This window comes from Gadus chalcogrammus, chromosome 12 (genome assembly GCF_026213295.1).
Source record: "Gadus chalcogrammus isolate NIFS_2021 chromosome 12, NIFS_Gcha_1.0, whole genome shotgun sequence".
NCBI classification, from domain to species: Eukaryota; Metazoa; Chordata; class Actinopteri; order Gadiformes; family Gadidae; genus Gadus; species Gadus chalcogrammus.
In genome coordinates this window covers 6,185,800-6,213,757 of record NC_079423.1, presented here as the reverse complement: position 1 = coordinate 6,213,757, position 27,958 = coordinate 6,185,800, and the positions used below count along the sequence as shown (strand labels likewise).

At 42.7% G+C, this 27,958-nt stretch overlaps 13 non-coding genes and 1 pseudogene across 13 annotated transcripts; all 14 read right to left on the bottom strand.

Moving 5' to 3' along the window:
* Nucleotides 1-15: 15 nt before the first annotated feature.
* Nucleotides 16-134, bottom strand: LOC130394662 (5S ribosomal RNA). The gene has a single exon (XR_008897798.1). It is a non-coding gene; the product is annotated as a 5S ribosomal RNA (ribosomal RNA).
* A 12,934-nt stretch (nt 135-13,068) lies between these two features.
* LOC130400747 (5S ribosomal RNA) lies at nt 13,069-13,187 on the bottom strand. Its single transcript, XR_008903221.1, has one exon. It is a non-coding gene; the product is annotated as a 5S ribosomal RNA (ribosomal RNA).
* Nucleotides 13,188-13,716: 529 nt separating this feature from the next.
* On the bottom strand, nt 13,717-13,835 carry LOC130400620 (5S ribosomal RNA). Its single transcript, XR_008903098.1, has one exon. It is a non-coding gene; the product is annotated as a 5S ribosomal RNA (ribosomal RNA).
* A 529-nt stretch (nt 13,836-14,364) lies between these two features.
* On the bottom strand, nt 14,365-14,483 carry LOC130399538 (5S ribosomal RNA). The gene has a single exon (XR_008902044.1). It is a non-coding gene; the product is annotated as a 5S ribosomal RNA (ribosomal RNA).
* A 519-nt stretch (nt 14,484-15,002) lies between these two features.
* LOC130395442 (5S ribosomal RNA) lies at nt 15,003-15,121 on the bottom strand. The gene has a single exon (XR_008898498.1). It is a non-coding gene; the product is annotated as a 5S ribosomal RNA (ribosomal RNA).
* Nucleotides 15,122-15,650: 529 nt separating this feature from the next.
* LOC130400106 (5S ribosomal RNA) lies at nt 15,651-15,769 on the bottom strand. Its single transcript, XR_008902587.1, has one exon. It is a non-coding gene; the product is annotated as a 5S ribosomal RNA (ribosomal RNA).
* A 519-nt stretch (nt 15,770-16,288) lies between these two features.
* On the bottom strand, nt 16,289-16,407 carry LOC130394697 (5S ribosomal RNA). Its single transcript, XR_008897830.1, has one exon. It is a non-coding gene; the product is annotated as a 5S ribosomal RNA (ribosomal RNA).
* A 529-nt stretch (nt 16,408-16,936) lies between these two features.
* Nucleotides 16,937-17,055, bottom strand: LOC130400045 (5S ribosomal RNA). The gene has a single exon (XR_008902530.1). It is a non-coding gene; the product is annotated as a 5S ribosomal RNA (ribosomal RNA).
* A 529-nt stretch (nt 17,056-17,584) lies between these two features.
* Nucleotides 17,585-17,703, bottom strand: LOC130398781 (5S ribosomal RNA). Its single transcript, XR_008901333.1, has one exon. It is a non-coding gene; the product is annotated as a 5S ribosomal RNA (ribosomal RNA).
* Nucleotides 17,704-18,232: 529 nt separating this feature from the next.
* On the bottom strand, nt 18,233-18,351 carry LOC130399519 (5S ribosomal RNA). Its single transcript, XR_008902025.1, has one exon. It is a non-coding gene; the product is annotated as a 5S ribosomal RNA (ribosomal RNA).
* Nucleotides 18,352-18,880: 529 nt separating this feature from the next.
* Nucleotides 18,881-18,999, bottom strand: LOC130401336 (5S ribosomal RNA). The gene has a single exon (XR_008903798.1). It is a non-coding gene; the product is annotated as a 5S ribosomal RNA (ribosomal RNA).
* A 529-nt stretch (nt 19,000-19,528) lies between these two features.
* Nucleotides 19,529-19,647, bottom strand: LOC130400792 (5S ribosomal RNA). Its single transcript, XR_008903265.1, has one exon. It is a non-coding gene; the product is annotated as a 5S ribosomal RNA (ribosomal RNA).
* A 522-nt stretch (nt 19,648-20,169) lies between these two features.
* LOC130396093 (5S ribosomal RNA) lies at nt 20,170-20,288 on the bottom strand (annotated as a pseudogene).
* A 529-nt stretch (nt 20,289-20,817) lies between these two features.
* LOC130401249 (5S ribosomal RNA) lies at nt 20,818-20,936 on the bottom strand. The gene has a single exon (XR_008903714.1). It is a non-coding gene; the product is annotated as a 5S ribosomal RNA (ribosomal RNA).
* Nucleotides 20,937-27,958: the final 7,022 nt, after the last annotated feature.

The window sequence follows — 27,958 nt, the reverse complement described above, 5'->3', positions numbered from 1 at the left end:
AGTTGAAAAAGAAAATGCTTACAGCACCTGGTATTCCCAGGCGGTCTCCCAACCAAGTACTAACCATGCCCGACCCTGCTTAGCTTCCGAGATCAGACGAGATCGGGCGTATTCAGGGTAGTATGGCCGTAAGCAATTAGTGCAGGCGCAAAACCAGGTTTTATACAGTAGCACATAAGGAGTGAGAAAGCTGCTGAGGCTCGACGTTACACTTTTACAAAAACAATCATTAGTTAGATATAAACGGCAGTAATTGATTCAGTAGGACTCCTTATCCATGTAAACGATCATTGTGACATCTGAATTCATTAATTATCTGAAATACACTGCGTGTGCGTGTGATGTTGAATGTTTGAACCAAGGTTAACGGTTAAAGTGTCAGAGAATGGGTGGTGATTTTTTGACGTCCTCCCATGATCTGAAGTGAGCGTGCGTGTTTGTGTTGGTGAAAGTTTAAGAAATGTACAACTGTCGGTTCAGCCCTCTGGTGCTCCCTGCTGGCAGTATCACTATACTGTCCTCATGTTTCACAAAAATAGTTTTGAGAGACGTTGTCAGTCTTTGTATGTTGCTTAAATCCTCCAAAGCGGTTGGCAGTAAACATCAGGTCACGGTAGGTGACGGTAGGCCACGGAGGCAATGAGCTCGAGTTGTAAAACTTAACAAGCAGGAAAAACAATGCCCACACTACACACTAAATCCTAACGTCCCTGATTCCGTTACATGACTAAAGTGCTGTTCCTAACAAAATACTTGTGAAAATCCTCCCTCCTAAGCGTGTGGACCAACCTCACATTCTTCTTAAAAGTTGCCACAAACCACTCCCATACCGGTATCACCCTCTCCTCATATTGCGCAACGTTCCTCCTGCATACAATTGCATGACGGACTGTGCTCAACATGAAATTCACCAAATTTACATTCACATCTTTCACCTTTCCAACCACACCAAACAACAACAGTTTTTTCCATTCAACATCCTTCCCAACCTTGATCCCACAGTGTACACTCAGCAAATCCTTAACCTTCTCAAAAAAGACAAACAACATTGAACATTCAATGAAATAATGATCAAAGGTCTCATCCACCTCTTTACAAACATTGCACACTCTACCCACAGTACTATCAATTTGGTGCAAAACAACATTCGTGAAAACCCTATTGTGCCTGATCTTAAAATCATTGTGCTCACATTCAATAGAGTTATACTTCACATTCAAGTTGCCCCACATTTTCTTCACGTCAAACCCCTCAAAGCCTTTCCCCACACCTTCTCTGACGCTGGCCTCTTCATCCCAACCGCCCATCAAATCCATATACACACTTTTTGTACTAACATCCTCAAACTTAACTCTCTTACCTCCCCTCTCCACCCCCAACTCGACCATCGTGTTCTCCTCGCCTATCCCTCCCTGTCCTAACAGTAGTGTCATCCACCCTGTACCAATACTTCCCTTTACTCTCCTATACATCCCAACAACCACAGCCCCCCTCACATCTCTATTAAACCCTCCTTACATCCCTTATGATCACCTGTTCCGCCTTAAAAACGTTACCCCCCTCCAACATTAAATGCTTGACCTGTTTAATACCGGCTTTCTCAAAATGTTTACTGACCAGTATTCTGTTATTGTGAAGTATTTTGGGTTATGAAAGATTGGCTGATTCAGAACCTCGGCTCTGTCCACACACTCATACTTCACGTACTCCAAATATTTCCCCCATGCCTCAAAAACCTCTCGATAGAAATACGACATCCCTTGACACCTCGGCTTATTAAACATCATAAAAAGACCATTCACACCACAACCACCATACCTGTGCAAATAGTCCTCAAAAAAACCCATCCAACAATACTCCTCCTTTCCAAATAAATATTCTTAATTGTTTTTCACTCGTAACGCCCTTTTCTTCACCTCCACATCTATCAATTTCAGTCCTCCATCCTCATACCCATTCGTCAAGACCTTATGCGCAATTTTGGCCGGTTTCCCATCCCACAAAAAATTGTTAACAGCCCCATTCAACTCCTTTACTACCCACAATGGTAGATCCAGGGTGCTCAGCACATGATTCACCCGTGACATCATCAAGCAATTCACCACAATCACCTTACCCCTCAGTCTCAACTTCCTCATCTTCCATAAATTCAAATTCTGCTTCACTTTATTCAGAACCCCTGTCCACGTGACATCCCTTGCCTCATTTTCATCCACACCCACATTCACACCTAATACCTTTATCATCCCTTAGAAACAGTCAGCGGAATGTCACACTCGCTCATATCCACTGCCCCCTACACAAAGGATCTCTGACTTTTCCAGGTTAATCTTTGCCCCCGATGCACTCCCATATATTCCCAATAACTCAATTACCCTTTTCACACTGGCCAAATTCCTAACTGTAATGCTTGTGTCATCTGCGTATTGATGGATTAAACTCCTACCTCCTCCCGGGATGTTGATGCCTTGTATGTGCTGATCCTTTTTTAGCATGGTGGCTAATGGTTCAGCCGTTATACTGTACAATAATGCAGATAACGGACAACCCTGCCTAACTGACCTCTCTAATCTAAAACTATCCGTCAATACCCCGTTACACTTGACCCTACTCTTTGCATTACTATACAATAATCAAATCCACTTCACTAACCTATCCCCAAACCAAATCTCTCTAGCGCCCTAAACATAACTCATGTTCTACCCTATCAAAAGCTTTGTTAAAATCTACACTCAATACTACACCTCCCTCTTCTTTCATATGCCTCACTACATCCCTAACTGACCCTATCGTGTCCGCTATATCTCTCCCTGGAATACTGTAAGTTTGGGTTGATGAAACTATGGTCCCTACTACCGACTTAATCCGATTAGCTATAGTTTTGGCCAGTACCTTATAGTCAGTGTTCAACAGACTTAACCCTCTGTAGTTCCCTAACTGCAATTTACTACCCTTATTCTTGTAGAGTACCGCTATTAACCCCGTCGACATCGACTTGCTAACCATCCCTAACCTTTCCATTTCCCTATATACCTTTAATAAAATCGGACATAACAACTCACTAAAGCACTTGTAAAACTCTGCCGGCAATCCATCAGAGCCAGGACTTTTGTTATTGGACAGGCTGCTGACGGCCGCCATCACCTCCGATTCTCCTAACTCACACTCACATACTTCCCTATCACTATCCGATAACACATGCTCAACCGTTCCTAATACCTTGTCCACACTATCCTTATCTACATAGCCTTTGCTAAATAAATCACTGTAAAACCCCTGCACTCTCTCCAACACCCCCACAAAATCATGTACCACTTCCCCTCTCTCATCCTCTATCTGAGCTATGTATGTTCTACCCTGTTTCTGTTTTTCCAGCCCCAAAAAGAAAGACGTACATTTCTCCCCATCTACCGCATACTGCGCCCGACTCCTAACTATTGCCCCTTTACACCTCTCCCTTTCATAAGATTCTAATTCCCCTTTAATGCCTATGTAGTCAGCTAAGTCCCTATTCACATCGTCATCTAACCTCCTCAATTCCTCAGCCATTCGCTCTCTCAATACACATTCCGTCCTCCTCTTTACTTGACTCCGCTTTTTACAATAATTGATGCTCAACATTTTCACCTTTATCTTCACACATTCCCACCACTCACACACGTCTGCATCATACCCCACACAATTAATTTGCTCCTTAACACACCCTCTCACCATCTCAATATACTCGCTCTCTTCCAACACACTTGTATTCAAACACCAAACTCCCCCCCTGTCCCTCTACTTCTGTCACCCATCTGAAAGATTATTGCTGCATGATCACTATAACCAGTGAATTTATACTGTACACTGCTCAAAGTATCAGCGATGTCCTGTCGTGCTAAACATAAATCGATCCTACTTTGCTTTAGCACTCCGTTCACTATCTGCCTCCTAGAAAATTCCCTCTTGGCAGCATTTCTAACCCTCCACACATCGACCAAACCCCCATCCTCAATCATTTTGAACAAAGCCTTCCGGGCCGAATCCTGTCTAAAACTATCTCTCCTATAAACATCCAGCTTGCTACAAAACACATTAAAATCTCCCACGAGAACACAATTCCTAGTGCAGAGCAAACCAAGAGAGATAAAAAATAGCCTTTTTTCCACTTCTCTGTTAGGTGCGTATACATTAATTAGGTCTATACGTACATTATTAACATCAAAATCGATTCCAATCACCCTCCCCTTCCCATCATTCAGAACCTCCTTCACATTCCCAACCACATCCTCCTTTACAAGTATTGCCACACCACACGATCTTGCCGTCCCACAGTTGACGAATAACAGTCCCCTCCATTTCTCCTTGATTTCTGGCATTTTAGCCTGTGTCCAGTTTGTTTCCTGCAGCACTAAAATATCGGATTTAAAATTGATTAACACCTCATCAAACTTCGCCATATTGTTAAGACCGTTGATGTAATTGATGTGAGTGTGACCATTGAAATCAAAAGACACAGAGTGGGTATTACTGTTAAAATCTTTTCTTTTTTTTTACGTACCCCTTTCTTTTTCAAGTTCCTCTGTTCCTCATCGGAATCAACCCCTCTCCTGCGTCTGACCCTGGGCGCCCTCTCCCTACAAACACCCAACGCCTCATTCCCAGACTTATTCTCCCTCTCCCTTCCATCAGCCAGTGTGGGGGGGGAAATTATAGGCGCCATACCACGCCAATGAGACGCGTCGGCTGTAGCCTCAATAGTCACAGCACAAGACCCCCAGGCTGCATCTTCCTCTACTGTAGGCCACCCGGGCGCCTGTAAAGAGAGGAGCCCCGCTTGAGAGCTCCTGCCCCCCCCCCATACCCTGTGCCCCCATCTTCCCCTGATGCCGGGGCCATTGACACAACCAAATCCACTTCTAGGCTAGCCCCCGTGCCATGTCCCGCCTCGTTCCCCAACTGTCCAGACCCCCGCGGCACCTTGGCTATGCCCTCCGCTGGTGTAGGGTGCCCAGATGCCGGTAGAGAGGAAAGCTCTCCTTGAGAGCTTTGCCCCCCGGGCAACCCCGTGCCCCCCACACCCGGGTCCTTCAGCTACAACCTGTAGCTGACTGTCCAAGACTGTCTCCCCGTCAGACAGCTCCCCGTGCTCCATCTCCTCTTCCGCACTCTCTTCCCCTCCACTTTCCTCACTCTCCAACGATACAGCCCTTGAGTCTGGGTCAACTGAGAGGGCACCCCCTCCCACCTGCTCCTCCTTACACACACAATTTCCCTTTCTATTACCACACTCTCTGCATTTAATCACAGCCACACACTCCCTTGCATAGTGTCCCTGCTTCCCGCACTTCCGACAGAGGAAGTCAGGACAGTCCCTCACTATATGTCCAGGCTGGATGCACAATCTACACACCTTTAATTGTCTGTCATGGATGACTCGGAAATATTCAGCACCCTTTTCAGTGTCAAAACGTGTGGACCAAGGCAAGGACCGTACTTCCTTGTTAAACTTCACCTTAACAAACCGTGTACCCTCACATATGGTCATCCCAGGCCACTTCCTCCTTGCAATCGGCGAAACTGCCTCCACACCCCAGTCCGCAAGCTTCTTCAGAATCTCCTCATCCGTAATGTACACTGGTAGACTCATAAAGGACACCACCATCTCATCTGCAGTCAAGTCTTTTGCGACGACGCTGGTCCCCCTTATCCTAAAACCATCCAACAATCGCCTCTTCCCGTTGGGGTGATTCATCGTTACTTCATATTGGTTCAATGAGAGGTAGCGACATCCCAAGACCAATCCACATACACTCTGCATCGCCCTTAGCATCTCCATCATCGGGATTTTCTCCTCTCCCACAAGCTCCACAGCCACAGACAACTCCCTGCTGTAGCTCGGGCCACCATCCGCAACCTTGTCCTCCTTCTCTCTTGTTGCTCTCTCCGCAGTCACCGGTCTCCCGCCTAGTACGTCCTCCGATGTCCTCTTCGCCACACAACCACCATCCGTCACCGCAGCAGGAGCCGTGTTCCGTTCCATGCCGTCCTTCCATTCGAGTTTTCGAAACCGCGTGAGACATCGAAAAAAAACCGAACTAAAGTATACTAATACTCCCCCAAACAGCAAGCTGTCGGGGGAATAAACGACTAGACGCAAAACTAACCAAAAAAAATCTATAAATACTTGATTTACCACCAAAAGAATCCTCGCTCCAACACCGTCCTCCTCTCACCACTCAAGCACACCAAACACTTCCTCAATGGGCGTATCACTTCCTCAATGGGCGTGTTCAGGGTGGTATGGCCGTAAGCAATTAGTGCAGGCGCAAAACCAGGTTTTATACAGTAGCACATAAGGAGTGAGAAAGCTGCTGAGGCTCGACGTTACACTTTTACAAAAACAATCATTAGTTAGAATATAAACGGCAGTAATTGATTCAGTAGGACTCCTTATCCATGTAAACGATCATTGTGACATCTGAATTCATTAATTATCTGAAATACACTGCGTGTGCGTGTGATGTTAAATGTTTGAACCAAGGTTAACGGTTAAAGTGTCAGAGAATGGGTGGTGATTTTTTGACGTCCTCCCATGATCTGAAGTGAGCGTGCGTGTTTGTGTTGGTGAAAGTTAAAGAAATGTACAACTGTCAGTTCAGCCCTCTGGTGCTCCCTGCTGGCAGTATCACTATACTTTCCTCATGTTTCACAAAATAGTTTTGAGAGACGTTGTCAGTCTTTGTATGTTGCTTAAATCCTCCAAAGCGGTTGGCAGTAAACATCAGGTCACGGTAGGTGACGGTAGGCCACGGAGGCAATGAGCTCGAGTTGAAAAAGAAAACGCTTACAGCACCTGGTATTCCCAGGCGGTCTCCCATCCAAGTACTAACCAGGCCCGACCCTGCTTAGCTTCCGAGATCAGACGAGAACGGGCGTGTTTTTTTTTTTATCTTTTATTATAAAAATAAATCAGATTTTATATACAAGCGTAATCTACACAGAGGGGAAAAAACATATACTTGAATTCAAATGTAAAATCACAAAATAAATAAAATAAAAGTAAACAATAACATCAGCATTTTAACAAGTAGGTCCTCCTGCCAAGCATTATTCAATCATACACATCAGTTTTCCCTTTGTCATTGATAGAAATGAAACTGCATCCATTAACAAAATGTTTAAATTCTTCCTTTCATACTTAAAAATTAAACGTATGTCTTTTTTCAACCCGATACAAAGTAGGCCCAGACAGATATTATTTTTTGTTCAAAATGTGCTAGATTCCTTCTTAGCCATACAGCATATCTAGCATGACTTAGTACATAGTTTATCATATTTATCTTTACTTTCTCCTTCTTTTCCCATACTCCAAACAGAAATGTTTTTTTCCAGTCCTTTCCCTCAAAATACTGCTTCCCCCAGTTCTCCTGCAAGAATTCCTTTAACTTCATGAAAAAGATCTTCAATTTGTCACACTCATAATATAAATGCATTAATGTCTCCGGATCAGTTTTGCATACATCGCACTCCCTTCTTACATCCTTATTTATTTGGTGTATCACCACATTTGTGTACAGTCTGTTGTGCCGTAATTTAAAATCATGATCCTGACATTCTATACTATTTTTGCTTACATTCCACTGCTCCCATATTTGATTTCCTTCCATACCTGGGAACACCTTTTCCCAAACCTTTTCCGATGCAGGTTCCTTAAATTCCTTTTGGATCAGCGCTTTGTAGTAGTCCTTTATCTTTGAATCCCTTAGTGGCTTTTTTCCCCATTATTTTCTATATATAACTCGGGGAACGTTATTTTCCTTTCTATAACCACGTTATTTTCTATTTGCCTCACCCAATCTATTGGTATGCTTTCTTTATTTTATCGTACATATTTACAGTAGTGGTTTCGTTCATTTCTTCATCATACTCCTTAACTGTGTCTATTATAGCCTGGTATCTTAGAAACCCAGGTATGAATTCATATAGGCAATGTTTTATTTGCGTTAGTCCAGAATAAAATATTTTTTTATCCCATAGCATGTTATTGTTCATTTTTATCAATGGGTTACACCATATTGGTTGATTTATTACCTGACTGTATTTTGTGCATTCATATTTAATGTTTATTCTGTATTTCCCCCATGCATCAAACACCTCTTTATAATATCTAGGCACTTTCTCATACATGGAGTTTTTCATTATCATTATTAGACCGTTTTCTTCACATCTTCCATTTTTATATAAATATTCCTTAAAAACATTTTCCATCCATAATCAACCCTATCGTACAGATACTTTTTAACAGTTTTATTCGTATTGCTTTTTTCTTAATATTCAAGTCCACCAATTTCAATCCTCCTTCTTCATATTTCCCTATCAGTGTCTTTTGTGCTATTCTTGCCAGTTTCCCATCCCAAATGTAATTTGTAATTGTGCCGTTTAGCTCTTTGTGCACCCACTCTGGCATGTCTATCACAGTCAAGACATAGACAATCTGGGATAGTATTAATGCATTTACCACTAAAACCTTCCCCTTTAATTTCAATCTCCTCGGCTTCCACGCATTTAATGTGTTTTTCACTTTATTTATTACCCCATTCCATGTCTCATCTCTCGCCTCCTTTTCTTTCACTCCCATATTTATCCCCAATATTTTCATATAATCATTTGAAACTCTAAAAGGTATGTTACAATCATTTTGGTTTATATTTCCGACGTACATTATTTCAGTTTTGTCTATATTTACTTTAGCCCCTGCTGCTCTCCCATATATTTCCATTTTTCCCATTATCCTTTTCACGCTATTCATATTTTTTACCATACATGTGGTGTCATCAGCATATTGCTGTATTTTGCTTTCACCCCCATTTGGCAATTTTATCCCCTCTATTTCCTTATCCTTCTTTATCATTTCCGCGAGACTTTCTGCAGTTAAGCTGTAAAGTACTGCCGATAGCGGGCACCCTTGCCTCACAGATCTTTCCAATGGAAAAGGATCTGTTATAGCTCCATTTATTTTTATCCTACTCCTTGCATTTTTGTACAATAATTTAATCCAGTTGATTATTCTTTGCCCAAAACCAAATTTTTCTAATGTGCAAAATAAAAAACTATGCTCAACCCTATCGAAGGCTTTATTAAGGTCCATACTTAAAATAATTCCACCATCCTTCCCCATGCATTCGATTGTGTCCCTTATTGTGCAAATAATGTCCGATATGTCCCTCCCTGGTATCCCATACGCCTGTGTTGGTGCTATGATTGTTGGTGCTGCTGTTTTTATTCTGTTTGCTAATACCTTTGTTAAGATCTTGTAATCCGTGTTTAGTACAGTTAGCGGCCTATAGTTTTCCAGTTTTCTTTTGCTTCCCTTATTTTTATATATGATCGTTATTAGTCCTGTTGCCAGCGACTCTGGTATCTCCTGCTCCTTCTCCATCTCTGCATAAAGTATGTTTAAAATTGGTAGCAGATCGTCTATAAATGTTTGATAAAATTCACTTGTAAGGCCATCTGTTCCCGGACTTTTATTGGTATTTAATGACATTATTGCTTCCTTTATTTCTATGTCTTTGATGTTGTCATCACACATACTTTTCTCATCATTTGTTATCGTTTTATTAATATTACCTAATACTGCATTTATATCTTCCTTCTTTGCATTTCCTTTTTTGTATAGATTTTTATAAAATGTCCCAACATTTCCAATAATGTCTACAAAATCATTTATTATCTCTCCATTTTCATTTTCTAACTCTTCAATAAATACCCTTTCCTGTTTCCTTTTTTCTAATCCCAAAAAATAGCCTGTGCATCTCTCCCCCTTCATCGCATATTTCTCCCTACTCCTTGTTATTGCCCCCATACATTTATTCTGTTCATAAACGTCCAGTTTGGATTTCACCTTTATGTATTTTTCTATGCTATGTTTTGGATCCTTATCAATTCTTTCTGCCTCTTCTGCCAGCTCATCCTTCAAACATTTTATTTTCTCTCTTTCTTAAAAGCCCGGACCTTTGCATATCTAATACTTATTGTCCTTATCTTTTGCTTCAGTCTTTCCCACCATAATCCCTTGTTTCTACACATGTCCATGTTCTTTCTTCCATTCTCTATGCAGGCCACTATTTTATTTCTATATCCCTCTTCCTCTAGGAGAGTACTGTTTAGGCACCACACTCCTCCTCCCCTTCTCTCTATCCCAGTACCAACCTCTATTGACAGGATTGCATGGTCACTGAATGATGTGAATTTATACATCATATTTTTTATAAATTTAACCATTGTCTGATGTGCTATACACAAGTCTATTCGGCTTTGTTTTAATTCCCCCATTACCATTTGCCTTCTTGAGTACTCTCTCCTGTTTGGGTTTTCGTTTCTCCATACATCAATTAATTGTTTTTCCTCCATTGTTTTCAGAAAAACCTTTCTTGAAGCATCATTTTTAAATTCCTTCCCTCTTGCCATATCCAACCTTGTACTTTTTAAATTAAAATCTCCCACTATTATACAGTTTCCCACACACCATTTTCCTAAATCCAAAAGAAAAGCCTTCCTGTCTGCTTCTATATTTGGTGCATATATATTAATTATTCTGTACTCTATCTTTTTGTATTTAAATTCTATGATTATGACTCTTCCTTTTTTATCTTTGTAGATTTCTTTGAGGTTTTCTACAGTATTATTTTTTATCAGGATTGCTACCCCACATGATTTATCCGTACCATGGTTTGCATACATAATGTCTGTCCATTTCGTTTTTATATCTTTCATGATATGGTCTGTCCAGTTCGTTTCTTGCAGACATAACATGTCATTATTTTTACATTTAATTAATAGTTTTCCAAATTTGCTTTGATTCCTTAGCCCATTTGTGTTGAATGAAATCAAGCTTAACATTAAACACATAATTACGGTTTCATTCCCAACCTTCATTTTGTCCTTCTTTCCTCCCTCTTCCTCCTTTTCTCCTCAGCTTGGAGCGCAGCTTTTCTTTTCTTTGTGGTCTCCTCCGCCTTTCGTTCCTTCTGCGGTCTGCTTACACTCTCTGCCTCTGAAATATCCTCGATAATCATGAAGTCCATCGCAGTTTCCCTCTCGTCTCGGTTTCCATCTCCATGCTCCTTTACCCCAACGCTGCCGGTTCCGTCTGCTGGAGTCGTCTCGCGAGGAGCCTTCTCTCCACTCGATTCCTCTCCGGACCGGCTCTCCTCCTGCCCCACAGCTCCCAACACGTCTCCTGCTGCGACGTCACTCAGGGGATGCCGTCTTTGGTTCTGCACCATGGTCTCCGCCCTGCTCTCTGGGACGCCCCCTAGGTCTCCCTCCGTCTGCATGTCGTCCTCGTCGCTGTCCTCCGTCTCCTCCTCCTCGCCGTCAGTGCTGTTGACCTCCTCCGCGACGTTGACCTCCTCCGCGACGCTGACATCCTCTCTCTCCGCTGCTTCTGGAACACACTCCCTTGCATAGTGTCCCTGTTTTTTACACCTGTGACATCTGAATTCTGGGCATTCTCGGAAGATGTGACCCGGTTTTATACATAATCTGCATACTTTCATCTGCCTGTCATGGATCACGCGGAAGTACTCTCCCCCCTCTAGTGTTTCGAACTTCGTTGTGTAAGGTAGCGATTTCACTGTTTCAGTGAACCGGACCTTCAAGAACCTGGTTCCATCGGCTATGTCAGTTCCTGGCCACATTCTTCTTTTAATTGGCGAGATTGCCTTAACTCCCCATTCTGCAAGTTTGGCAAGAATGACACCATCCACAATGTACGTCGGCAAGTTTAAAAAAGATACAACTAATTCGTCATTTCTAATTTCTTTTGCCACTACCGTGCTCTTCTTTATTCTAATCCCATCTAACAGTTTATCCTTCCCTTCAACATTGTCCATTGTTATTTCGTACTTTTTGGGCATTTTAAAACGGCATCCATTCACCACCCCGCACGTTTTTTTAACCTCACTTAGAAGCTCCATCATAGTCACCATCTCATCTCCAACGATCTCTACCGCCAAGGTAAGCTCCTTCTCAAATTTCTTATCTGTGCTTTGAAGAAGTTCCGAGGTACTTTTACTGTTGTCCGTGATCCTTCTCATAGTCGTTTCCTTTCCAATGTCGGCGTTCTTTGTCGGTTGCTGCGTCTTGCCGTTGTCCATGATCCTGCTCGTGGTCGGGGTCTTTCCATGGTCGGTGTTCTTGGGCGATGTCTGCTCCATGCCGTTGTCCATATTCTGTGTCGTTGTGCTTGCCGGTCCGCTGTCAGTTGCCATGAGATCCGTCCTACTCCTCTCTACTCGCTCTCTCCTCTCCATTACGTCACTCATTCAAACACACACACAAACAAAAAACAAAAAAGACGTTCCCCCGAACAGCAAGCTGCTGGGGGAATGAAAAAAACTAAAACAAAAAGTAAAACACACTCACTCACTTTAAATCTAGCACAAACAAAAAAGTCCACCTGCTCTCTCCACCTGCTCTCTCTGCTCACTGCTCACTTCCTGGTTGCACACCTGAACGGGATCAGACGAGATCGGGCGTTTTCAGGGTGGTATGGCCGTGAGCAATTATTGCAGGCGCAAAACCAGGTTTTATACAGTAGCACATAAGGAGTGAGAAAGCTGCTGAGGCTCGACGTTACACTTTTACAAAAACAATCATTAGTTAGATATAAACGGCAGTAATTGATTCAGTAGGACTCCTTATCCATGTAAACGATCATTGTGACATCTGAATTCATTAATTATCTGAAATACACTGCGTGTGCGTGTGATGTTAAATGTTTGAACCAAGGTTAACGGTTAAAGTGTCAGAGAATGGGTGGTGATTTTTTGACGTCCTCCCATGATCTGAAGTGAGCGTGCGTGTTTGTGTTGGTGAAAGTTTAAGAAATGTACAACTGTCGGTTCAGCCCTCTGGTGCTCCCTGCTGGCAGTATCACTATACTGTCCTCATGTTTCACAAAAATAGTTTTGAGAGACGTTGTCAGTTTTTGTATGTTGCTTAAATCCTCCAAAGCGTTTGGCAGTAAACATCAGGTCACGGTACGCCACGGAGTCAATGAGCTCGAGTTGAAAAAGAAAAAGCTTACAGCACCTGGTATTCCCAGGCGGTCTCCCATCCAAGTACTAACCAGGCCCGACCCTGCTTAGCTTCCGAGATCAGACGAGATCGGGCATGTTCAGGGTGGTATGGCCGAAAGCAATTAGCTCAGGCGCAAAACCAAGTTTTATACAGTAGCACATAAGGAGTGAGAAAGCTGCTGAGGCTCGACGTTACACTCTTACAAAAACAATCATTAGTTAGATATAAACGGCAGTAATTGATTCAGTAGGACTCCTTATCCATGTAAACGATCATTGTGACATCTGAATTCATTAATTATCTGAAATACACTGCGTGTGCGTGTGATGTTAAATGTTTGAACCAAGGTTAACGGTAAAAGTGTCAGAGAATGGGTGGTGATTTTTTGACGTCCTCCCATGATCTGAAGTGAGCGTGCGTGTTTGTGTTGGTGAAAGTTTAATAAATGCACAACTGTCGTTTCAGCTCTCTGGTGCTCCCTGCTGGCAGTATCACTATACTGTCCTCATGTTTCACAAAAATAGTTTTGAGAGACGTTGTCAGTCTTTGTATGTTGCTTTAATCCTCCAAAGCGGTTGCCAGTAAACATCAGGTCACGGTAGGTGACGGAAGGCCACGGAGGCAATGAGCTCGAGTTGAAAAAGAAAAAGCTTACAGCACCTGGTATTCCCAGGCGGTCTCCCATCCAAGTACTTCCCAGGCCCGACCCTGCTTAGCTTCCGATATCAGACGAGATCGGGCGTGTTCAGGGTGGTATGGCCGTAAGCAATTAGTGCAGGCGCAAAACCAGGTTTTATACAGTAGCACATAAGGAGTGAGAAAGCTGCTGAGGCTCGACGTTACACTTTTACAAAAACAATCATTAGTTAGATATAAACGGCAGTAATTGATTCAGTAGGACTCCTTATCCAAGTAAACGATCTTTGTGACATCTGAATTCATTAATTATCTGAAATACACTGCGTGTGCGTGTGATGTTAAATGTTTGAACCAAGGTTAACGGTTAAAGTGTCAGAGAATGGGTGGTGATTTTTTGACGTCCTCCCATGATCTGAAGTGAGCGTGCGTGTTTGTGTTGGTGAAAGTTTAAGAAATGTACAACTGTCATTTCAGCTCTCTGGTGCTCCCTGCTGGCAGTATCACTATACTGTCCTCATGTTTCACAAAAATAGTTTTGAGAGACGTTGTCAGTCTTTGTATGTTGCTTAAATCCTCCAAAGCGGTTGGCAGTAAACACCAGGTCACGGTAGGTGACGGTAGGCCACGGAGGCAATGAGCTCGAGTTGAGAAAGAAAATGCTTACAGCACCTGGTATTCCCAGGCGGTCTCCCATCCAAGTACTAACCAGGCCCGACCCTGCTTAGCTTCCGAGATCAGACGAGATCGGGCGTGTTCAGGGTGGTATGGCCGTAAGCAATTAGTGCAGGCGCAAAACCAGATTTTATACAGTAGCACATAAGGAGGGAGAAAGCTGCTGAGGCTCGCCGTTACACTTTTACAAAAACAATCATTAGTTAGATATAAACGGCAGTAATTGATTCAGTAGGACTCCTTATCCATGTAAACGATCATTGTGACATCTGAATTCATTAATTATCTGAAATACACTGCGTGTGCGTGTGATGTTAAATGTTTGAACCAAGGTTAACGGTTAAAGTGTCAGAGAATGGGTGGTGATTTTTTGACGTCCTCCCATGATCTGAAGTGAGCGTGCGTGTTTGTGTTGGTGAAAGTTTAAGAAATGTACAACTGTCGGTTCAGCCCTCTGGTGCTCCCTGCTGGCAGTATCACTATACTGTCCTCATGTTTCACAAAAATAGTTTTGAGAGACGTTGTCAGTTTATGTATGTTGCTTAAATCCTCCAAAGTGGTTGGCAGTAAACATCAGGTCACGGTACGCCACGGAGTCAATGAGCTCGAGTTGAAAAAGAAAAAGCTTACAGCACCTGGTATTCCCAGGCGGTCTCCCATCCAAGTACTTACCAGGCCCGACCCTGCTTAGCTTCCAAAATCAGACGAGATCGGGCGTGTTCAGGGTGTTATGGCCGTAAGCAATTAGTGCAGGGGCAAAACCAGGTTTTATACAGTAGCACATAAGGAGTGAGAAAGCTGCTGAGGCTCGACGTTACACTTTTACAAAAACAATCATTAGTTAGATATAAACGGCTGTAATTGATTCAGTAGGACTCCTTATCCATGTAAACGATCATTGTGACATCTGAATTCATTAATCATCTGAAATACACTGCGTGTGCGTGTGATGTTAAATGTTTGAACCAAGGTTAACGGTTAAAGTGTCAGAGAATGGGTGGTGATTTTTTGACGTCCTCCCATGATCTGAAGTGAGCGTGCGTGTTTGTGTTGGTGAAAGTTTAAGAAATGTACAACTGTCGTTTCAGCTCTCTGGTGCTCCCTGCTGGCAGTATCACTATACTGTCCTCATGTTTCACAAAAATAGTTTTGAGAGACGTTGTCAGTCTTTGTATGTTGCTTAAATCCTCCAAAGCGGTTGGCAGTAAACACCAGGTCAAGGTAGGTGACGGTAGGCCACGGAGGCAATGAGCTCGAGTTGAAAAAGAAAATGCTTACAGCACCTGGTATTCCCAGGCGGTCTCCCATCCAAGTACTAACCAGGCCCTACCCTGCTTAGCTTCCGAGATCAGACGAGATCGGACGTATTCAGGGTGGTATGGCCGTAAGCAATTAGTGCAGGCGCAAAACCAGGTTTTATACAGTAGCACATAAGGAGTGAGAAAGCTGCTGAGGCTCGACGTTACACTTTTACAAAAACAATCATTAGTTAGATATAAACGGCAGTAATTGATTCAGTAGGACTCGTTATCCATGTAAACGATCATTGTGACATCTGAATTCATTAATTATCTGAAATACACTGCGTGTGCGTGTGATGTTAAATGTTTGAACCAAGGTTAACGGTTAAAGTGTCAGAGAATGGGTGGTGATTTTTTGACGTCCTCCCATGATCTGAAGTGAGCGTGCGTGTTTGTGTTGGTGAAAGTTTAAGAAATGTACAACTGTCGGTTCAGCCCTCTGGTGCTCCCTGCTGGCAGTATCACTATACTGTCCTCATGTTTCACAAAAATAGTTTTGAGAGACGTTGTCAGTTTATGTATGTTGCTTAAATCCTCCAAAGTGGTTGGCAGTAAACATCAGGTCACGGTACGCCACGGAGTCAATGAGCTCGAGTTGAAAAAGAAAAAGCTTACAGCACCTGGTATTCCCAGGCGGTCTCCCATCCAAGTACTTACCAGGCCAGACCCTGCTTAGCTTCCGAGACCAGACGAGATCGGGCGTGTTCAGGGTGGTATGGCCGTAAGCATTTAGTGCAGGCGCAAAACCAGGTTTTATACAGTAGCACATAAGGAGTGAGAAAGCTGCTGAGGCGCAACGTTACACTTTTACAAAAACAATCATTAGTTATATATAAACGGCAGTAATTGATTCAGTAGGACTCCTTATCCATGTAAACGATCATTGTGACATCTGAATTCATTAATTATCTGAAATACACTGCGTGTGCGTGTGATGTTAAATGTTTGAACCAAGGTTAACGGTTAATGTGTCAGAGAATGGGTGGTGATTTTTTGACGTCCTCCCATGATCTGAATTGAGCGTGCATGTTTGTGTTGGTGAAAGTTTAAGAAATGTACAACTGTCGGTTCAGCCCTCTGGTGCTCCCTGCTGGCAGTATCACTATACTGTCCTCATGTTTCACAAAAATATTTTTGAGAGACGTTGTCAGTCTTTGTATGTTGCTTAAATCCTCCAAAGCGGTTGGCAGTAAACATCAGGTCACGGTAGGTGACGGTAGGCCACGGAGGCAATGAGCTCGAGTTGAAAAAGAAAATACTTACAGCACCTGGTATTCCCAGGCGGTCTCCCATCCAAGTACTAACCAGGCCCGACCCTGCTTAGCTTCCGAGATCAGACGAGATCGGGCGTGTTCAGGGTGGTATGGCCGTAAGCAATTAGTGCAGGCGCAAAACCAAGTTTTATACAGTAGCACATAAGGAGTGAGAAAGCTGCTGAGGCTCGACGTTACACTTTTACAAAAACAATCATTAGTTAGATATAAACGGCAGTAATTGATTCAGTAGGACTCCTTATCCAAGTAAACGATCATTGTGAGATCTGAATTCGTTAATTATCTGAAATACACTGCGTGTGCGTGTGATGTTAAATGTTTGAACCAAGGTTAACGGTTAATGTGTCAGAGAATGGGTGGTGATTTTTTGACGTCCTCCCATGATCTGAAGTGAGCGTGCGTGTTTGTGTTGGTGAAAGTTTAAGAAATGTACAACTGTCGTTTCAGCTCTCTGGTGCTCCCTGCTGGCAGTATCACTATACTGTCCTCATGTTTCACAAAAATATTTTTGAGAGACGTTGTCAGTCTTTGTATGTTGCTTAAATCCTCCAAAGCGGTTGGCAGTAAACATCAGGTCACGGTAGGTGACGGTAGGCCACGGAGGCAATGAGCTCGAGTTGAAAAAGAAAAAGCTTACAGCACCTGGTATTCCCAGGCGGTCTCCCATCCAAGTACTAACCAGGCCCGACCCTGCTTAGCTTCCGAGATCAGACGAGATCGGGCGTGTTCAGGGTGGTATGGCCGTAAGCAATTAGTGCAGGCGCAAAACCAGGTTTTATACAGTAGCACATAAGGAGTGAGAAAGCTGCTGAGGCGCGACGTTACACTTTTACAAAAACAATCATTAGTTATATATAAACGGCAGTAATTGATTCAGTAGGACTCCTTATCCATGTAAACGATCATTGTGACATCTGAATTCATTAATTATCTTAAATACACTGCGTGTGCGTGTGATGTTAAATGTTTGAACCAAGGTTAACGGTTAATGTGTCAGAGAATGGGTGGTGATTTTTTGACGTCCTCCCATGATCTGAATTGAGCGTGCATGTTTGTGTTGGTGAAAGTTTAAGAAATGTACAACTGTCGGTTCAGCCCTCTGGTGCTCCCTGCTGGCAGTATCACTATACTGTCCTCATGTTTCACAAAAATAGTTTTGAGAGACGTTGTCAGTTTTTGTATGTTGCTTAAATCCTCCAAAGCGGTTGGCAGTAAACATCAGGTCACGGTAGGTGACGGTAGGCCACGGAGGCAATGAGCTCGAGTTGAAAAAGAAAAAGCTTACAGCACCTGGTATTCCCAGGCGGTCTCCCATCCAAGTACTAACCAGGCCCAACCCTGCTTAGCTTCCGAGATCAGACGAGATCGGGCGTGTTCAAGGTGGTATGGCCGTAAGCAATTATTGCAGGCGCAAAACCAGGTTTTATACAGTAGCACATAAGGAGTGAGAAAGCTGCTGAGGCGCAACGTTACACTTTTACAAAAACAATCATTAGTTATATATAAACGGCAGTAATTGATTCAGTAGGACTCCTTATCCATGTAAACGATCATTGTGACATCTGAATTCATTAATTATCTTAAATACACTGCGTGTGCGTGTGATGTTAAATGTTTGAACCAAGGTTAACGGTTAATGTGTCAGAGAATGGGTGGTGATTTTTTGACGTCCTCCCATGATCTGAAGTGAGCGTGCGTGTTTGTGTTGGTGAAAGTTTAAGAAATGTACAACTGTCGTTTCAGCTCTCTGGTGCTCCCTGCTGGCAGTATCACTATACTGTCCTCATGTTTCACAAAAATATTTTTGAGAGACGTTGTCAGTCTTTGTATGTTGCTTAAATCCTCCAAAGCGGTTGGCAGTAAACACCAGGTCACGGTAGGTGACGGTAGGCCACGGAGGCAATGAGCTCGAGTTGAAAAAGAAAATGCTTACAGCACCTGGTATTCCCAGGCGGTCTCCCATCCAAGTACTAACCAGCCCCGACCCTGCTTAGCTTCCGAGATCAGACGAGATCGGGCGTATTCAGGGTGGTATGGCCGTAAGCAATTAGTGCAGGCGCAAAACCAGGTTTTATACAGTAGCACATAAGGAGTGAGAAAGCTGCTGAGGCTCGACGTTACACTTTTACAAAAACAATCATTAGTTAGATATAAACGGCAGTAATTGATTCAGTAGGACTCCTTATCCATGTAAACGATCATTGTGACATCTGAATTCATTAATTATCTGAAATACACTGCGTGTGCGTGTGATGTTAAATGTTTGAACCAAGGTTAACGGTTAAAGTGTCAGAGAATGGGTGGTGATTTTTTGACGTCCTCCCATGATCTGAAGTGAGCGTGCGTGTTTGTGTTGGTGAAAGTTTAAGAAATGTACAACTGTCGGTTCAGCCCTCTGGTGCTCCCTGCTGGCAGTATCACTATTCTGTCCTCATGTTTCACAAAAATAGTTTTGAGAGACGTTGTCAGTCTTTGTATGTTGCTTAAATCCTCCAAAGCTGTTGGCAGTAAACATCAGGTCACGGTAGGTGACGGTAGGCCACGGAGGCAATGAGCTCGAGTTGAAAAAGAAAATGCTTACAGCACCTGATATTCCCAGGCGGTCTCCCATCCAAGTACTAACCAGGCCCGACCCTGCTTAGCGTCCGAGATCAGACGAGATCGGGCGTGTTCAGGGTGGTATGGCCGTAAGCAATTAGTTCAGGCGCAAAACCAAGTTTTATACAGTAGCACATAAGGAGTGAGAAAGCTGCTGAGGCTCGACGTTACACTTTTACAAAAACAATCATTAGTTAGATATAAACGGCTGTAATTGATTCAGTAGGACTCCTTATCCATGTAAACGATCATTGTGACGTCTGAATTCATTAATTATCTGAAAGACACTGCGTGTGCGTGTGATGTTAAATGTTTGAACCAAGGTTAACGGTTAAAGTGTCAGAGAATGGGTGGTGATTTTTTGACGTCCTCCCATGATCTGAAGTGAGCGTGCGTGTTTGTGTTGGTGAAAGTTTAAGAAATGTACAACTGTCGGTTCAGCCCTCTGGTGCTCCCTGCTGGCAGTATCACTATACTGTCCTCATGTTTCACAAAAATAGTTTTGAGAGACGTTGTCAGTCTTTGTATGTTGCTTAAATCCTCCAAAGCGGTTGGCAGTAAACATCAGGTCACGGTAGGTGACGGTAGGCCACGGAGGCAATGAGCTCGAATTGAAAAAGAAAAAGCACCTGGTATTCCCAGGCGGTCTCCCATCCAAGTGCTAACCAGGCCCGACCCTGCTTAGCTTCCGAGATCAGACGAGATCGGGCGTGTTCAGGGTGGTATGGCCGTAAGCAATTAGTGCAGGCGCAAAACCAGGTTTTATACAGTAGCACATAAGGAGTGAGAAAGCTGCTGAGGCTCGACGTTACACTTTTACAAAAACAATCATTAGTTAGATATAAACGGCAGAAATTGATTCAGTAGGACTCCTTATCCATGTAAACGATCATTGTGACATCTGAATTCATTAATTATCTGAAATACACTGCGTGTGCGTGTGATGTTAAATGTTTGAACCAAGGTTAACGGTTAAAGTGTCAGAGAATGGGTGGTGATTTTTTGACGTCCTCCCATGATCTGAAGTGAGCGTGCGTGTTTGTGTTGGTGAAAGTTTAAGAAATGTACAACTGTCGTTTCAGCTCTCTGGTGCTCCCTGCTGGCAGTATCACTATACTGTCCTCATGTTTCACAAAAATAGTTTTGAGAGACGTTGTCAGTCTTTGTATGTTGCTTAAATCCTCCAAAGCGGTTGGCAGTAAACATCAGGTCACGGTAGGTGACAGTAGGCCACGGAGGCAATGAGCTCGAGTTGAAAAAGAAACAGCTTACAGCACCTGGTATTCCCAGGCGGTCTCCGATCCAAGTACTAACCAGGCCCGACCCTGCTTAGCTTCCGAGATCAGACGAGATCGGGCGTGTTCAGGGTGGTATGGCCGTAAGCAATTAGTACAGGCGCAAAACCAGGTTTTATACAGTAGCACATAAGGAGTGAGAAAGCTGCTGAGGCTCGACGTTACACTTTTACAAAAACAATCATTAGTTAGATATAAACGGCAGTAATTGATTCAGTAGGACTCCTTATCCATGTAAACGATCATTGTGACATCTGAATTCATTAATTATCTGAAATACACTGCGTGTGCATGTGATGTTAAATGTTTGAACCAAGGTTAACGGTTAAAGTGTCAGAGAATGGGTGGTGATTTTTTGACGTCCTCCCATGATCTGAAGTGAGCGTGCGTGTTTGTGTTGGTGAAAGTTTAAGAAATGTACAACTGTCGGTTCAGCCCTCTGGTGCTCCCTGCTGGCAGTATCACTATTCTGTCCTCATGTTTCACAAAAATAGTTTTGAGAGACGTTGTCAGTCTTTGTATGTTGCTTAAATCCTCCAAAGCTGTTGGCAGTAAACATCAGGTCACGGTAGGTGACGGTAGGCCACGGAGGCAATGAGCTCGAGTTGAAAAAGAAAATGCTTACAGCACCTGGTATTCCCAGGCGGTCTCCCATCCAAGTACTAACCAGGCCCGACCCTGCTTAGCTTCCGAGATCAGACGAGATCGGGCGTGTTTTTTTTTTTTATCTTTTATTATAAAAATAAATCAGATTTTATATACAAGCGTAATCTACACAGAGGGGAAAAAACATATACTTGAATTCAAATGTAAAATCACAAAATAAATAAAATAAAAGTAAACAATAACATCAGCATTTTAACAAGTAGGTCCTCCTGCCAAGCATTATTCAATCATACACATCAGTTTTCCTTTGTCATTGATAGAAATGAAACTGCATCCATTAACAAAATGTTTAAATTCTTCCTTTTCATACTTAAAAATTAAACGTATGTCTTTTTTCAACCCCGATACAAAGTAGGCCCAGACAGATATTATTTTTTGTTCAAAATGTGCTAGATTCCTTCTTAGCCATACAGCATATCTAGCATGACTTAGTACATAGTTTATCATATTTATCTTTACTTTCTCCTTCTTTTCCCATACTCCAAACAGAAATGTTTTTTTCCAGTCCTTTCCCTCAAAATACTGCTTCCCCCAGTTCTCCTGCAAGAATTCCTTTAACTTCATGAAAAAGATCTTCAATTTGTCACACTCATAATATAAATGCATTAATGTCTCCGGATCAGTTTTGCATACATCGCACTCCCTTCTTACATCCTTATTTATTTGGTGTATCACCACATTTGTGTACAGTCTGTTGTGCCGTAATTTAAAATCATGATCCTGACATTCTATACTATTTTTGCTTACATTCCACTGCTCCCATATTTGATTTCCTTCCATACCTGGGAACACCTTTTCCCAAACCTTTTCCGATGCAGGTTCCTTAAATTCCTTTTGGATCAGCGCTTTGTAGTAGTCCTTTATCTTTGAATCCCTTAGTGGCTTTTTTTCCCCATTATTTTCTATATATAACTCGGGGAACGTTATTTTCCTTTCTATAACCACGTTATTTTCTATTTGCCTCACCCAATCTATTGGTATGCTTTCTTTTATTTTATCGTACATATTTACAGTAGTGGTTTCGTTCATTTCTTCATCATACTCCTTAACTGTGTCTATTATAGCCTGGTATCTTAGAAACCCAGGTATGAATTCATATAGGCAATGTTTTATTTGCGTTAGTCCAGAATAAAATATTTTTTTATCCCATAGCATGTTATTGTTCATTTTTATCAATGGGTTACACCATATTGGTTGATTTATTACCTGACTGTATTTTGTGCATTCATATTTAATGTTTATTCTGTATTTCCCCCATGCATCAAACACCTCTTTATAATATCTAGGCACTTTCTCATACATGGAGTTTTTCATTATCATTATTAGACCGTTTTCTTCACATCTTCCATTTTTATATAAATATTCCTTAAAAACATTTTTCCATCCATAATCAACCCTATCGTACAGATACTTTTTAACAGTTTTTATTCGTATTGCTTTTTTCTTAATATTCAAGTCCACCAATTTCAATCCTCCTTCTTCATATTTCCCTATCAGTGTCTTTTGTGCTATTCTTGCCAGTTTCCCATCCCAAATGTAATTTGTAATTGTGCCGTTTAGCTCTTTGTGCACCCACTCTGGCATGTCTATCACAGTCAAGACATAGACAATCTGGGATAGTATTAATGCATTTACCACTAAAACCTTCCCCTTTAATTTCAATCTCCTCGGCTTCCACGCATTTAATGTGTTTTTCACTTTATTTATTACCCCATTCCATGTCTCATCTCTCGCCTCCTTTTCTTTCACTCCCATATTTATCCCCAATATTTTCATATAATCATTTGAAACTCTAAAAGGTATGTTACAATCATTTTGGTTTATATTTCCGACGTACATTATTTCAGTTTTGTCTATATTTACTTTAGCCCCTGCTGCTCTCCCATATATTTCCATTTTTCCCATTATCCTTTTCACGCTATTCATATTTTTTACCATACATGTGGTGTCATCAGCATATTGCTGTATTTTGCTTTCACCCCCATTTGGCAATTTTATCCCCTCTATTTCCTTATCCTTCTTTATCATTTCCGCGAGACTTTCTGCAGTTAAGCTGTAAAGTACTGCCGATAGCGGGCACCCTTGCCTCACAGATCTTTCCAATGGAAAAGGATCTGTTATAGCTCCATTTATTTTTATCCTACTCCTTGCATTTTTGTACAATAATTTAATCCAGTTGATTATTCTTTGCCCAAAACCAAATTTTTCTAATGTGCAAAATAAAAAACTATGCTCAACCCTATCGAAGGCTTTATTAAGGTCCATACTTAAAATAATCCGCCAGGGCTGCGCCTTGTCACCAATCCTGTTTGTGATATACATGGACAGGATATCGAGGCGTAGTCGTGGTGGGGAGGGGTTGCAGTTCGGTGGTCTGAGGATCTCGTCACTGCTTTTTGCGGATGATGTGGTCCTCATGGGATCATCGGCCTGTGACCTTCAGCACTCACTGGATCGGCTGGCGGCCGAGTGTGAAGCGGCTGGGATGAGGATCAGCACCGCTAAATCTGAGGCCATGACTCTTAGCAGGAAACCGATGGATTGCTTACTCCGGGTAGGAAATGAGTCCTTAGCCCAAGTGAAGGAGTTCAAGTACCTCGGGGTCTTGTTCGCGAGTGAGGGTACTATGGAACGTGAGATTGGCCGGAGAATCGGAGCAGCGGGGGCGGTATTGCGTTCGCTTTACCGCACCGTTGTGACGAAAAGAGAGCTGAGCCGCAAGGCAAAGCTCTCGATCTACCGGTCGATCTTCGTTCCTATCCTCACCTATGGTCATGAGGGCTGGGTGATGACCGAAAGGACGAGATCGCGGGTACAAGCGGCCGAGATGAGTTTTCTCAGAAGGGTGGTTGGCGTCTCCCTTAGGGATAGGGTGAGAAGCTCAGCCATCCGTGAGGAACTCGGATTAGAGCCGCTGCTCCTTTACTTAGAAAGGAGTCAGCTGAGGTGGTTCGGGCATCTGGTAAGGATGCCCACTGGGCGCCTTCCTTGGGAGGTGTTTCAGGCACGTCCAGTGGGGAGGAGACCTCGGGGAAGACCCAGGACTAGGTGGAGAGATTATATCTCAACACTGGCCTGGGAACGCCTCGGGATCCCCCCGTCAGAGTTGGTCAATGTGGCCCGGGAAAGGGAAGTCTGGGGCCCCCTGCTTGAGCTGCTCCCCCCGCGACCCGACCCCGGATAAGCGGAAGAAAATGAGATGAAATGAGACTTAAAATAATTCCACCATCCTTCCCCATGCATTCGATTGTGTCCCTTATTGTGCAAATAATGTCCGATATGTCCCTCCCTGGTATCCCATACGCCTGTGTTGGTGCTATGATTGTTGGTGCTGCTGTTTTTATTCTGTTTGCTAATACCTTTGTTAAGATCTTGTAATCCGTGTTTAGTACAGTTAGCGGCCTATAGTTTTCCAGTTTTCTTTTGCTTCCCTTATTTTTATATATGATCGTTATTAGTCCTGTTGCCAGCGACTCTGGTATCTCCTGCTCCTTCTCCATCTCTGCATAAAGTATGTTTAAAATTGGTAGCAGATCGTCTATAAATGTTTGATAAAATTCACTTGTAAGGCCATCTGTTCCCGGACTTTTATTGGTATTTAATGACATTATTGCTTCCTTTATTTCTATGTCTTTGATGTTGTCATCACACATACTTTTCTCATCATTTGTTATCGTTTTATTAATATTACCTAATACTGCATTTATATCTTCCTTCTTTGCATTTCCTTTTTTGTATAGATTTTTATAAAATGTCCCAACATTTCCAATAATGTCTACAAAATCATTTATTATCTCTCCATTTTCATTTTCTAACTCTTCAATAAATACCCTTTCCTGTTTCCTTTTTTCTAATCCCAAAAAATAGCCTGTGCATCTCTCCCCCTTCATCGCATATTTCTCCCTACTCCTTGTTATTGCCCCCATACATTTATTCTGTTCATAAACGTCCAGTTTGGATTTCACCTTTATGTATTTTTCTATGCTATGTTTTGGATCCTTATCAATTCTTTCTGCCTCTTCTGCCAGCTCATCCTTCAAACATTTTATTTTCTCTCTTTCTTTAAAAGCCCGGACCTTTGCATATCTAATACTTATTGTCCTTATCTTTTGCTTCAGTCTTTCCCACCATAATCCCTTGTTTCTACACATGTCCATGTTCTTTCTTCCATTCTCTATGCAGGCCACTATTTTATTTCTATATCCCTCTTCCTCTAGGAGAGTACTGTTTAGGCACCACACTCCTCCTCCCCTTCTCTCTATCCCAGTACCAACCTCTATTGACAGGATTGCATGGTCACTGAATGATGTGAATTTATACATCATATTTTTTATAAATTTAACCATTGTCTGATGTGCTATACACAAGTCTATTCGGCTTTGTTTTAATTCCCCCATTACCATTTGCCTTCTTGAGTACTCTCTCCTGTTTGGGTTTTCGTTTCTCCATACATCAATTAATTGTTTTTCCTCCATTGTTTTCAGAAAAACCTTTCTTGAAGCATCATTTTTAAATTCCTTCCCTCTTGCCATATCCAACCTTGTACTTTTTAAATTAAAATCTCCCACTATTATACAGTTTCCCACACACCATTTTCCTAAATCCAAAAGAAAAGCCTTCCTGTCTGCTTCTATATTTGGTGCATATATATTAATTATTCTGTACTCTATCTTTTTGTATTTAAATTCTATGATTATGACTCTTCCTTTTTTATCTTTGTAGATTTCTTTGAGGTTTTCTACAGTATTATTTTTTATCAGGATTGCTACCCCACATGATTTATCCGTACCATGGTTTGCATACATAATGTCTGTCCATTTCGTTTTTATATCTTTCATGATATGGTCTGTCCAGTTCGTTTCTTGCAGACATAACATGTCATTATTTTTACATTTAATTAATAGTTTTCCAAATTTGCTTTGATTCCTTAGCCCATTTGTGTTGAATGAAATCAAGCTTAACATTAAACACATAATTACGGTTTCATTCCCAACCTTCATTTTGTCCTTCTTTCCTCCCTCTTCCTCCTTTTCTCCTCAGCTTGGAGCGCAGCTTTTCTTTTCTTTGTGGTCTCCTCCGCCTTTCGTTCCTTCTGCGGTCTGCTTACACTCTCTGCCTCTGAAATATCCTCGATAATCATGAAGTCCATCGCAGTTTCCCTCTCGTCTCGGTTTCCATCTCCATGCTCCTTTACCCCAACGCTGCCGGTTCCGTCTGCTGGAGTCGTCTCGCGAGGAGCCTTCTCTCCACTCGATTCCTCTCCGGACCGGCTCTCCTCCTGCCCCACAGCTCCCAACACGTCTCCTGCTGCGACGTCACTCAGGGGATGCCGTCTTTGGTTCTGCACCATGGTCTCCGCCCTGCTCTCTGGGACGCCCCCTAGGTCTCCCTCCGTCTGCATGTCGTCCTCGTCGCTGTCCTCCGTCTCCTCCTCCTCGCCGTCAGTGCTGTTGACCTCCTCCGCGACGTTGACCTCCTCCGCGACGCTGACATCCTCTCTCTCCGCTGCTTCTGGAACACACTCCCTTGCATAGTGTCCCTGTTTTTTACACCTGTGACATCTGAATTCTGGGCATTCTCGGAAGATGTGACCCGGTTTTATACATAATCTGCATACTTTCATCTGCCTGTCATGGATCACGCGGAAGTACTCTCCCCCCTCTAGTGTTTCGAACTTCGTTGTGTAAGGTAGCGATTTCACTGTTTCAGTGAACCGGACCTTCAAGAACCTGGTTCCATCGGCTATGTCAGTTCCTGGCCACATTCTTCTTTTAATTGGCGAGATTGCCTTAACTCCCCATTCTGCAAGTTTGGCAAGAATGACACCATCCACAATGTACGTCGGCAAGTTTAAAAAAGATACAACTAATTCGTCATTTCTAATTTCTTTTGCCACTACCGTGCTCTTCTTTATTCTAATCCCATCTAACAGTTTATCCTTCCCTTCAACATTGTCCATTGTTATTTCGTACTTTTTGGGCATTTTAAAACGGCATCCATTCACCACCCCGCACGTTTTTTTAACCTCACTTAGAAGCTCCATCATAGTCACCATCTCATCTCCAACGATCTCTACCGCCAAGGTAAGCTCCTTCTCAAATTTCTTATCTGTGCTTTGAAGAAGTTCCGAGGTACTTTTACTGTTGTCCGTGATCCTTCTCATAGTCGTTTCCTTTCCAATGTCGGCGTTCTTTGTCGGTTGCTGCGTCTTGCCGTTGTCCATGATCCTGCTCGTGGTCGGGGTCTTTCCATGGTCGGTGTTCTTGGGCGATGTCTGCTCCATGCCGTTGTCCATATTCTGTGTCGTTGTGCTTGCCGGTCCGCTGTCAGTTGCCATGAGATCCGTCCTACTCCTCTCTACTCGCTCTCTCCTCTCCATTACGTCACTCATTCAAACACACACACAAACAAAAAACAAAAAAGACGTTCCCCCGAACAGCAAGCT